Source organism: Xylocopa sonorina, unplaced genomic scaffold (genome assembly GCF_050948175.1).
Source record: "Xylocopa sonorina isolate GNS202 unplaced genomic scaffold, iyXylSono1_principal scaffold0034, whole genome shotgun sequence".
In the NCBI taxonomy this organism is placed as follows: Eukaryota; Metazoa; Arthropoda; class Insecta; order Hymenoptera; family Apidae; genus Xylocopa; species Xylocopa sonorina.
The window spans coordinates 1,790,871-1,804,288 of record NW_027490105.1 but is presented as its reverse complement, the minus strand read 5'-3'; positions in this window follow the sequence as shown (position 1 = coordinate 1,804,288).

The following is a 13,418-nucleotide window of genomic DNA, read 5'->3' as shown; positions in this document are numbered from 1 at the left end:
GAAGTGTCGCATTTACATTCATTTGAAGTCAATTCGACGTATACATGACACTTCGGAATGAATATTATGACATATGACGAAACATAGAAATGAGATGCGATATCGCGATCTAAAAAGCATTAGAATTCTATTGCTTCGAAACGTAGGCATCTGCAGACGCTATTTCCTAGCATGGAATAGTCACATTTACATTCTTTTGAAGGGAATACGAGGTATACATGACTCTTCGCAATCAATATTATATCTTATCATGAAGCATAGAAATGAGATGCGATATCGCGTTTTGAGACACATTAGAACTCTATTGCTACGATACGTAGACATCTGCAAACGCTATTTACTAGGATGGAAGTGTCGCACTTACATTCTACTGAAGTGAATACGAGAAATACATGGCACTTCGCAATGAACATTATATCTTGTCATGAAACATAGTAGTGAGATGCGATATCGCGTTTTATGCAGCATTAGAACTCTATTGCTTCGATACGTAGACATCTGCGAACGCTATTTCCTGGCAAGGAAGTGTCGCATTTACATTCTTTTGATGTGAATGCGAGAAATACATGGCACTTCGCAATGAACATTATATCTTGTCATGAAACATAGTAGTGAGATGCGATAACGCGTTTTATGCAGCATTAGAACTCTATTGCTTCGATACGTAGACATCTGCGAACGCTATTTCCTGGCAAGGAAGTGTCGCATTTACATTCATTTGAAGCGAATACGAGGAATAGGTGACACTTCGCAATGAACATTATATCTTGTCATGAAACATGGAAATGAAGTGCGACATCTCGTTCTAAGATGCATTAGAACACTATTGGTACGATACGTAGACATCTGCGAACGCTATTTCCTAGCAAGCAAGTGTCGCATTTACATTCTTTTGTAGTGAATATGAGGTATGCATGACACTTCGCAATGAACATTATATCTTATCCTGAAACATATAAATGACATGCGATATCGCGATTTAAGTAGCATTAGAACTCTATTGCTACGATACGTAGACATCTGCAAACGATAATCCCAAGGATGGAAACGTCGCATTTACATTCTTTTGAAGTGAATACGAGGTATACATGACACTTCGCAATGAATATTATATCTTACCACGAAACATATAAATTAGATGCGATATCGCGATTTGAGTAGCATTAGATTTCTATTGCTACGATATGTAGGCATTTGCAAACGCTATTTCCTAGCATGGAAGTGTGGCACTTACATTCTTTTGAAGTGAATACGAGGTATACGTGACACTTCGCAATGAATATTATATCTTATCATGAAACATAGATGAGAGATGCGATATCGCGATCTAAGAAGCATTAGAACTCTATTGCTACGATACGTAGGCATCTGCAAACGCTATTTCCTAGCAAGGAATAGTCGCATTTACATTCTTTTGAAGTGAAATCGAGGTATACATGACACTTCACAATGAATATTATATCTTATCATGAAACATAGAAGTGAGATGCGATATCGCGTTTTAAGAAGCATTAGAGCTCTATTGCCTCGACGCGTAGACATCTGCAGACTCTATTCCCCGGCATGGAAGTGTCGCATTTGCATTCTTTTGAAGTGAATACGAGGTGTACATGGCACTTCGCAATGAATACTATATCTTATCAGGAAACGTAGAAATGAGATGCGATATCGCGTTTTGAGAAGCATTAGAACTCTATTGCTACGATACGCAGACATCTGCAAACGCTATTTCCTAGCAAGCAATAGTCGCATTTACATTCTTTTGAAGTGAATTCGAGGTTTACATGACACTTCGGAATGAATATTATAACTTATCACGAAACATAGAAATGAGATTCGATATCGCGATCTAAGAAGCATTAGAACGCTATGGCTACGATACGTAGCCATCTGCAAACGCTATTTCCTAGCAAGCAATAGTTGCATTCACATTCTTTTGAAGTGAATACGAGGTATGCATGAGACATCGCAATGAATATTATATCTTATCACGAAACATAGAAATGGGATGCGATATCGCGATTTAAGTAGCATTAGAACTCTATTGCTACGATACGTAGACATCTGAATACGCTATTTCCTAGCAAGGAAATGTCGCATTTACATTCGTTTGGAGTGAATACGAGGTACACATGGCGCGTCGCAATCAATATTATATCTTATCACGAAACATATAAATGAGATGCGATATCGCGATTTAAGTAGCATTAGAATTTTATTGCTACGATATTTAGGCATCTGCAAACGCTATTTCCTAGCATGGAAGTGTGGCACATACATTCTTTTGAAGTGAATACGAGGTATACATGACACTTCGCAATCAATATTATACCTTATCACGAAATATAGAAATGAGATGCGATATCGCGATTTAAGTAGCATTAGAATTATATTGCTACGATATGTAGGCATCTGCAAACGCTATTTCCTAGCATGGAAGTGTGGCACTTACATTCTTTTGAAGTGAATACGAGGTATACATGACACTTGGCAATGAATATTATATCTTATCACGAAACATATAAATGAGATGCGATATCGCGTTTTAAGAAGCATTAGAGCTCTATTGCCTCGACGCGTAGACATCTGCAGACGCTATTCCCCAGCATGGAAATGTCGCATTTGCATTCTTTTGAAGTGAATACGAGGTGTACATGGCACTTCGCAATGAATACTATATCTTATCAGGAAACGTAGAAATGAGATGCGATATCGCGTTTTGAGAAGCATTAGAACTCTATTGCTACGATACGCAGACATCTGCAAACGCTATTTCCTAGCAAGCAATAGTCGCATTTACATTCTTTTGAAGTGAATTCGAGGTTTACATGACACTTCGGAATGAATATTATAACTTATCACGAAACATAGAAATGAGATGCGATATCGCGATCTAAGAAGCATTAGAACGCTATGGCTACGATACGTAGACATCTGCAAACGCTATTTCCTAGCAAGCAATAGTCGCATTTACAATCTTTTGAAGTGAATACGAGGTATACATGACACTTCGCAATGAATATTATATCTTATCATGATACATAGAAGTGAGATGCGATATCGCGTTTTAAGAAGCATTAGAACTCTATTGCCTCGACGCGTAGACATCTGCAGACGCTATTCCCCAGCATGGAATTGTCGCATTTACATTCTTTTGAAGTGAATACGATGTGTACATGACACTTCGCAATGAATACTATATCTTATCAGGAAACATAGAAATGAGATGCGATATCGCGTTTCGAGAAGCATTAGAACTCTATTGCTACGATACGTAGACATCTGCAAACGCTATTTCCTAGCAAGCAATAGTCGCATTTACATTCTTTTGAAGTGAATTCGAGGTTTACATGACACTTCGGAATGAATATTATATCTTACCAGGAAACATAGAAATGAGATGCGATATCGCGAATTAAGTAGCATTAGAACTCTATTGCTACGATACGAAGACATCTGAATACGCTATTTCATAGCAAGGAAGTGCCGCATTTACATTCGTTTGGAGTGAATACTAGGTATACATGACACTTCGCAATGAATATTATATCTTATCATGAAGCATAGAAATGAGATGCGATATCGCGTTTTGAGAAGCATTAGAGCTCTATTGCTACGATACGTAGACATCTGCAAACGCTATTTCCCAGCATGGAAGTGTCGCACTTACATTCTTTTGAAGTGAATACGAGGTATACATGACACTTCGCAATGAATGTTATATCTTATCATGAAACATAGATGGGAGATGCGATATGACGATATATGAAGCATTAGAAAACTATTGCTTCGGTACGTAGACATCTGCAAACGCTATTTCCTTGCAAGGAAGTGTCGCATTTACATTCTTTTGAAGTCAATACGAGGCATTCATAACACTGCACAATGAATATTATATCTCATCATGAAACGTTGAAATGAGATGCGATATCGCGATTTATGATTCTTTAGAACTCTATTGCCTCGATACGTAGACATCTGCAAACGCTATTTCCTGCCAAGGAAGTGTCGCGTTTACATTCATTTGAAGTGAATACGAGGTATACATAGCACTCGACAATGAATATTATATCTTATCATGAAACACAGTAATGAGTAGCGATATCGCGTTTTGAGAAGCATTAGTACTCTATTGCTTCGATACGTAGACATCTGCAAACGCTATTTCCTAGCAAGGAAGTGTCGCATGTACATTCAATTGAAGGGTATGCGAGGTATACATGGCACTTCGCAATGAATATTATATCTTATCATGAAACATAGAAATGAGAAGCGATATGGCGATATAAGAAGCATTAGATCCCTATTGTTTCGATACGTAGACATCTGCAAACGCTACTTCCTAGCAAGGAAGTGTCGCATTTACATTCTTTTGAAAGGAATACGAGGTATACATGACACTTCGCAATGAATATTATATCTTATCACGGAACGTAGTTATGAGATGCGATATGACGATTTAAGAAGCATTAGAAAACTAATGCTTCAATACGTAGACATCTGCAAACGCTACTTCCTAGGAAGGAAGTTTCGCATTTACATTCTTTTGAAGTGAATACGAGGTATTCATAACACTGCACAATGAATATTATATCTTATCATGAAACATAAAAATGAGATGCGATATCGCGATTTAAGAAGCTTTGGAACTCTATTGCTTCGATACGTAGATATCTGCAAGCACTATTTCCTAGCAAGGAACTGTCGCATTCGCTTTCATTTGAAGTGTATGCGAGGTGTACATGACACTTCGCAATGAATATTATATATTATCATGAAACATAGTAATGAGTAGCGATATCGCGTTTTGAGAAGCATTAGAACTCTAATGCAACGATACGTAGACATCTTCAAGCGCTATATCCTGGCAAGGAAGTGTCGCGTTCACATTCTTTTGAAGTGATTACGAGGTATACATAGCACTCGACAATGAATATTATATCTTATCATGAAACATAGAAATGAGATGTATTAGGGCGATTTAAGAAGCATTAGAACCCTATTGCTTCGATAGGTAGACATCTGCAAACGCTACTTCCTAGCAAGGAAGTGTCGCATTTACATTCTTTTGAAAGGAATACGAGGTATACATGACACTTCGCAATGAATATTATATCTCATCATGAAGCATTGAAATGAGATGCGATATCGCGTTTTAAGAAGCATTAGAACTCTATCGCTACGATACGAAGTCATCTGCAAACGCTATTTCCTAGCAAGGAACTGTCGCATTCACATACATTTGAGGTGCATGCGAGGTATACATGACACTTCGCAATGAATAATATATATTATCATGAAACATAGATATGAGATGCGATATCGCGTATTGGTAAGCTTTAGAAATCCATTGCTTCTATACGTAGACATCTGCAAGCGCTATTTACTAGGATGGAAGTGTCGCACTTACATTCTACTGAAGTGAATACGAGAAATACATGGCACTTCGCAATGAACATTATATCTTGTCATGAAACATAGTAGTGAGATGCGATATCGCGTTTTATGCAGCATTAGAACTCTATTGCTTCGATACGTAGACATCTGCGAACGCTATTTCCTGGCAAGGAAGTGTCGCATTTACATTCTTTTGATGTGAATGCGAGAAATACATGGCACTTCGCAATGAACATTATATCTTGTCATGAAACATAGTAGTGAGATGCGATAACGCGTTTTATGCAGCATTAGAACTCTATTGCTTCGATACGTAGACATCTGCGAACGCTATTTCCTGGCAAGGAAGTGTCGCATTTACATTCATTTGAAGCGAATACGAGGAATAGGTGACACTTCGCAATGAACATTATATCTTGTCATGAAACATAGAAATGAAGTGCGACATCTCGTTCTAAGATGCATTAGAACACTATTGGTACGATACGTAGACGTCTGCGAACGCTATTTCCTAGCAAGCAAGTGTCGCATTTACATTCTTTTGTAGTGAATATGAGGTATGCATGACACTTCGCAATGAACATTATATCTTATCCTGAAACATATAAATGACATGCGATATCGCGATTTAAGTAGCATTAGAACTCTATTGCTACGATACGTAGACATCTGCAAACGATAATCCCAAGGATGGAAACGTCGCATTTACATTCTTTTGAAGTGAATACGAGGTATACATGACACTTCGCAATGAATATTATATCTTATCACGAAACATATAAATTAGATGCGATATCGCGATTTGAGTAGCATTAGATTTCTATTGCTACGATATGTAGGCATTTGCAAACGCTATTTCCTAGCATGGAAGTGTGGCACTTACATTCTTTTGAAGTGAATACGAGGTATACGTGACACTTCGCAATGAATATTATATCTTATCATGAAACATAGATGAGAGATGCGATATCGCGACCTAAGAAGCATTAGAACTCTATTGCTACGATACGTAGGCATCTGCAAACGCTATTTCCTAGCAAGGAATAGTCGCATTTACATTCTTTTGAAGTGAAATCGAGGTATACATGACACTTCGCAATGAATATTATATCTTATCATGAAACATAGAAGTGAGATGCGATATCGCGTTTTAAGAAGCATTAGAGCTCTATTGCCTCGACGCGTAGACATCTGCAGACTCTATTCCCCGGCATGGAAGTGTCGCATTTGCATTCTTTTGAAGTGAATACGAGGTGTACATGGCACTTCGCAATGAATACTATATCTTATCAGGAAACGTAGAAATGAGATGCGATATCGCGTTTTGAGAAGCATTAGAACTCTATTGCTACGATACGCAGACATCTGCAAACGCTATTTCCTAGCAAGCAATAGTCGCATTTACATTCTTTTGAAGTGAATTCGAGGTTTACATGACACTTCGGAATGAATATTATAACTTATCACGAAACATATAAATGAGATGCGATATCGCGATCTAAGAAGCATTAGAACGCTATGGCTACGATACATTGTCATCTGCAAACGCTATTTCCTAGCAAGCAATAGTCGCATTTACATTCTTTTGAAGTGAATACGAGGTATACATGACACTTCGCAATGAATATTATATCTTATCATGAAACATAGAAGTGAGATGCGATATCGCGTTTTAAGAAGAATTAGGACTCTATTGCCTCGACGCGTAGACATCTGCAGACGCTATTCCCCAGCATGGAAGTGTGGCATTTACATTCTTTTGAAGTGAATACGATGTGTACATGACACTTCGCAATGAATACTATATCTTATCAGGAAACATAGAAATGAGATGCAATATCACGTTTTGAGAAGCATTAGAACTCTATTGCTACGATACGCAGACATCTGCAAACGCTATTTCCTAGCAAGCAATAGTCGCATTTACATTCTTTTGAAGTGAATTCGAGGTTTACATGACACTTCGGAATGAATATTATAACTTATCACGAAACATAGAAATGAGATGCGATATCGCGATCTAAGAAGCATTAGAACGCTATGGCTACGATACGTAGCCATCTGCAAACGCTATTTCCTAGCAAGCAATAGTTGCATTCACATTCTTTTGAAGTGAATACGAGGTATGCATGACACTTCGCAATGAATATTATATCTTATCACGAAACATAGAAATGGGATGCGATATCGCGATTTAAGTAGCATTAGAACTCTATTGCTACGATACGTAGACATCTGAATACGCTATTTCCTAGCAAGGAAATGTCGCATTTACATTCGTTTGGAGTGAATACGAGGTACACATGGCGCGTCGCAATCAATATTATATCTTATCACGAAACATATAAATGAGATGCGATATCGCGATTTAAGTAGCATTAGAATTCTATTGCTACGATATGTAGGCATCTGCAAACGCTATTTCCTAGCATGGAAGTGTGGCACATACATTCTTTTGAAGTGAATACGAGGTATACATGACACTTCGCAATCAATATTATACCTTATCACGAAATATAGAAATGAGATGCGATATCGCGATTTAAGTAGCATTAGAATTATATTGCTACGATATGTAGGCATCTGCAAACGCTATTTCCTAGCATGGAAGTGTGGCACTTACATTCTTTTGAAGTGAATACGAGGTATACATGACACTTGGCAATGAATATTATATCTTATCACGAAACATATAAATGAGATGCGATATCGCGTTTTAAGAAGCATTAGAGCTCTATTGCCTCGACGCGTAGACATCTGCAGACGCTATTCCCCAGCATGGAAATGTCGCATTTGCATTCTTTTAAAGTGAATACGAGGTGTACATGGCACTTCGCAATGAATACTATATCTTATCAGGAAACGTAGAAATGAGATGCGATATCGCGTTTTGAGAAGCATTAGAACTCTATTGCTACGATACGCAGACATCTGCAAACGCTATTTCCTAGCAAGCAATAGTCGCATTTACATTCTTTTGAAGTGAATTCGAGGTTTACATGACACTTCGGAATGAATATTATAACTTATCACGAAACATAGAAATGAGATGCGATATCGCGATCTAAGAAGCATTAGAACGCTATGGCTACGATACGTAGACATCTGCAAACGCTATTTCCTAGCAAGCAATAGTCGCATTTACAATCTTTTGAAGTGAATACGAGGTATACATGACACTTCGCAATGAATATTATATCTTATCATGATACATAGAAGTGAGATGCGATATCTTGTTTTAAGAAGCATTAGAACTCTATTGCCTCGACGCGTAGACATCTGCAGACGCTATTCCCCAGCATGGAATTGTCGCATTTACATTCTTTTGAAGTGAATACGATGTGTACATGACACTTCGCAATGAATACTATATCTTATCAGGAAACATAGAAATGAGTTGCGATATCGCGTTTCGAGAAGCATTAGAACTCTATTGCTACGATACGTAGAAATCTGCAAACGCTATTTCCTAGCAAGCAATAGTCGCATTTACATTCTTTTGAAGTGAATTCGAGGTTTACATGACACTTCGGAATGAATATTATATCTTATCAGGAAACATAGAAATGAGATGCGATATCGCGAATTAAGTAGCATTAGAACTCTATTGCTACGATACGTAGACATCTGAATACGCTATTTCCTAGCAAGGAATAGTCGCATTTACACTCTTTTGATGTGAATACGAGGTATACATGACACTTCGCAATGAATATTATATCTTATCACGAAACATATAAATGAGGTGTCATATCGCGATTTAAGTAGCATTAGAACGCTATTGCTACGATACGTAGCAAACGCTATTTCCGAGCAAGGAAGATTCGCGTATACATTCTTTTGAAGTGAATACGAGGTGTACATGACACCTCGCAATGAATATTATATCTTATGACAAAACATAGGAATGGGATGCGATATCGCGATTTAAGTAGCATTAGAACTCTATTGCTACGATACGTAGACATCTGAATACGCTATTTCCTAGCAAGGAATAGTCGCATTTACATTCTTTTGAAGTGAATACGAGGTATACATGACACTTCGCAATGAATATTATATCTCATCATGAATCATAGAAGTGAGATGCGATATCGCGATTTAAGTAGCATTAGAACTCTATTGCTACGATACGTAGACATCTGCAAACGATATTCCCAAGGATGGAAACGTCGCATTTACATTCTTTTGAAGTGAATACGAGGTATACATGACACTTCGCAATGAATATTATATCTTATCACGAAACATATAAATTAGATGCGATATCGCGATTTGAGTAGCATTAGAATTCTATTGCTACGATATGTAGGCATTTGCAAACGCTATTTCCTAGCATGGAAGTGTGGCACTTACATTCTTTTGAAGTGAATACGAGGTATACGTGACACTTCGCAATGAATATTATATCTTATCATGAAACATAGATGAGAGATGCGATATCGCGATCTAAGAAGCATTAGAACTCTATTGCTACGATACGTAGGCATCTGCAAACGCTATTTCCTAGCAAGGAATAGTCGCATTTACATTCTTTTGAAGTGAAATCGAGGTATACATGACACTTCGCAATGAATATTATATCTTATCATGAAACATAGAAGTGAGATGCGATATCGCGTTTTAAGAAGCATTAGAACTCTATTGCTACGATACGTAGACATCTGCAAACGATATTCCCAAGGATGGAAACGTCGCATTTACATTCTTTTGAAGTGAATACGAGGTATACATGACACTTCGCAATGAATATTATATCTTATCACGAAACATATAAATTAGATGCGATATCGCGATTTGAGTAGCATTAGAATTCTATTGCTACGATATGTAGGCATTTGCAAACGCTATTTCCTAGCATGGAAGTGTGGCACTTACATTCTTTTGAAGTGAATACGAGGTATACGTGACACTTCGCAATGAATATTATATCTTATCATGAAACATAGATGAGAGATGCGATATCGCGATCTAAGAAGCATTAGAACTCTATTGCTACGATACGTAGGCATCTGCAACCGCTATTTCCTAGCAAGGAATAGTCGCATTTACATTCTTTTGAAGTGAAATCGAGGTATACATGACACTTCGCAATGAATATTATATCTTATCATGAAACATAGAAGTGAGATGCGATATCGCGTTTTAAGAAGCATTAGAGCTCTATTGCCTCGACGCGTAGACATCTGCAGACTCTATTCCCCGGCATGGAAGTGTCGCATTTGCATTCTTTTGAAGTGAATACGAGGTGTACATGGCACTTCGCAATGAATACTATATCTTATCAGGAAACGTAGAAATGAGATGCGATATCGCGTTTTGAGAAGCATTAGAACTCTATTGCTACGATACGCAGACATCTGCAAACGCTATTTCCTAGCAAGCAATAGTCGCATTTACATTCTTTTGAAGTGAATTCGAGGTTTACATGACACTTCGGAAAGAATATTATAACTTATCACGAAACATAGAAATGAGATGCGATATCGCGATCTAAGAAGCATTAGAACGCTATGGCTACGATACGTTGACATCTGCAAACGCTATTTCCTAGCAAGCAATAGTCGCATTTACATTCTTTTGAAGTGAATACGAGGTATACATGACACTTCGCAATGAATATTATATCTTATCATGAAACATAGAAGTGAGATGCGATATCGCGTTTTAAGAAGCATCAGGACTCTATTGCCTCGACGCGTAGACATCTGCAGACGCTATTCCCCAGCATGGAAGTGTCGCATTTACATTCTTTTGAAGTGAATACGATGTGTACATGACACTTCGCAATGAATACTATATCTTATCAGGAAACATAGAAATGAGTTGCGATATCGCGTTTCGAGAAGCATTAGAACTCTATTGCTACGATACGTAGACATCTGCAAACGCTATTTCCTAGCAAGCAATAGTCGCATTTACATTCTTTTTAAGTGAATTCGAGGTTTACATGGCACTTCGGAATGAATATTATATCTTATCAGGAAACATAGAAATGAGATGCGATATCGCGAATTAAGTAGCATTAGAACTCTATTGCTACGATACGTAGACATCTGAATACGCTATTTCCTAGCAAGGAATAGTCGCATTTACATTCTTTTGATGTGAATACGAGGTATACATGACACTTCGCAATGAATATTATATCTTATCAGGAAACATAGAAATGAGATGCGATATCGCGAATTAAGTAGCATTAGAACTCTATTGCTACGATACGTAGACATCTGAATACGCTATTTCCTAGCAAGGAAATGTCGCATTTAGATTCGTTTGGAGTGAATACGAGGTACACATGGCGCGTCGCAATCAATATTATATCTTATCACGAAACATATAAATGAGATGCGATATCGCGATTTAAGTAGCATTAGAATTCTATTGCTACGATATGTAGGCATCTGCAAACGCTATTTCCTAGCATGGAAGTGTGGCACATACATTCTTTTGAAGTGAATACGAGGTATACATGACACTTCGCAATCAATATTATACCTTATCACGAAATATAGAAATGAGATGCGATATCGCGATTTAAGTAGCATTAGAATTATATTGCTACGATATGTAGGCATCTGCAAACGCTATTTCCTAGCATGGAAGTGTGGCACTTACATTCTTTTGAAGTGAATACGAGGTATACATGACACTTGGCAATGAATATTATATCTTATCACGAAACATATAAATGAGATGCGATATCGCGTTTTAAGAAGCATTAGAGCTCTATTGCCTCGACGCGTAGACATCTGCAGACGCTATTCCCCAGCATGGAAATGTCGCATTTGCATTCTTTTAAAGTGAATACGAGGTGTACATGGCACTTCGCAATGAATACTATATCTTATCAGGAAACGTAGAAATGAGATGCGATATCGCGTTTTGAGAAGCATTAGAACTCTATTGCTACGATACGCAGACATCTGCAAACGCTATTTCCTAGCAAGCAATAGTCGCATTTACATTCTTTTGAAGTGAATTCGAGGTTTACATGACACTTCGGAATGAATATTATAACTTATCACGAAACATAGAAATGAGATGCGATATCGCGATCTAAGAAGCATTAGAACGCTATTGCTACGATACGTAGACATCTGCAAACGATATTCCCAAGGATGGAAACGTCGCATTTACATTCTTTTGAAGTGAATACGAGGTATACATGACACTTCGCAATGAATATTATATCTTATCACGAAACATATAAATTAGATGCGATATCGCGATTTGAGTAGCATTAGAATTCTATTGCTACGATATGTAGGCATTTGCAAACGCTATTTCCTAGCATGGAAGTGTGGCACTTACATTCTTTTGAAGTGAATACGAGGTATACGTGACACTTCGCAATGAATATTATATCTTATCATGAAACATAGATGAGAGATGCGATATCGCGATCTAAGAAGCATTAGAACTCTATTGCTACGATACGTAGGCATCTGCAAACGCTATTTCCTAGCAAGGAATAGTCGCATTTACATTCTTTTGAAGTGAAATCGAGGTATACATGACACTTCGCAATGAATATTATATCTTATCATGAAACATAGAAGTGAGATGCGATATCGCGTTTTAAGAAGCATTAGAACTCTATTGCTACGATACGTAGACATCTGCAAACGATATTCCCAAGGATGGAAACGTCGCATTTACATTCTTTTGAAGTGAATACGAGGTATACATGACACTTCGCAATGAATATTATATCTTATCACGAAACATATAAATTAGATGCGATATCGCGATTTGAGTAGCATTAGAATTCTATTGCTACGATATGTAGGCATTTGCAAACGCTATTTCCTAGCATGGAAGTGTGGCACTTACATTCTTTTGAAGTGAATACGAGGTATACGTGACACTTCGCAATGAATATTATATCTTATCATGAAACATAGATGAGAGATGCGATATCGCGATCTAAGAAGCATTAGAACTCTATTGCTACGATACGTAGGCATCTGCAAACGCTATTTCCTAGCAAGGAATAGTCGCATTTACATTCTTTTGAA